A 945-nucleotide genomic window follows, 5' to 3' on the forward strand; every position below is an offset into this window, starting at 1 on the left:
CCCTCTGGGGCAGTTCTACCCTGTCCTGTAGGGTCTCTATGAGTCAGAAGGTTTTTTTTTTTTTACAACAAAATAAGTACTTAATAAATGTCAGCTCTAATCACATAAATTGTTTGTTTTGCATTCTCTCCTTATGAGATGATCATTGCTCACGGTCTTATTACACACTAACAGGCTCAGATTAAACATGTGTGTCATTAGAACTGTATCGCATAGAGTTTTTAAAAGTAGATCACCAGGCCTGTCGTCCGAGGTGCCTCTGGGTGGATTTGAACAGCTGACCTTTCGGTTAGTAGCTCGGTGCTTAACTATTTGCACCACCCAGGGAGCTGTGTGTACTGCCCATTTACTAAGTGCCAGGCACTCTTCTGGGCACTTTACATTGGCACTCACACCAAAAACCAAACCCACTGCCTTTGGGTCGATTCCGACTCATAGCGACCCTACAGGACAGAGTAGAACTGCCCCATAAGGTTTCCAAGGAGCTGTTGGTGGATTTGAACTGAGGCCTTTTGGTTGGCAACCGAGCTCTTAACCACCGCACCACCAGGGCTCCTCAAAGCTAGCAGGTATTGTAAATGTCTCCATTTTAACACCGGGAAAGAGGAAGTTGAGAGGGTGCCCCAGGGACTGAGACACCAGCTGTCGCTACATCCACAGTTTGCACTTGGAAGTCCCCCCAGGTTCTCGTGACTGCAGGTGGTCTCATCAGCCCAGGTGTCACCACCTGCTGGCATATTAGCCAGGCAGGACATCGCTCCCTTTGCTCAAGAAACCCCGATATTCTGCCTGCGGGCCCCCAGGAACTGCCTGGGCAGTCCAGGAGCCAGGAGGCTACAAGACAACCGGAACAGACCGACGCCGTCTCCTAGCAACCGGGCCGCGCTCACGTGGTCCGGGAGCGCGGATAGGGTTGGAGTTGCTACAACGGGCGGGGCGGGGCCG

The sequence above is a fragment of the Elephas maximus genome, chromosome 3 (genome assembly GCF_024166365.1).
Source record: "Elephas maximus indicus isolate mEleMax1 chromosome 3, mEleMax1 primary haplotype, whole genome shotgun sequence".
NCBI lineage: Eukaryota > Metazoa > Chordata > Mammalia > Proboscidea > Elephantidae > Elephas > Elephas maximus.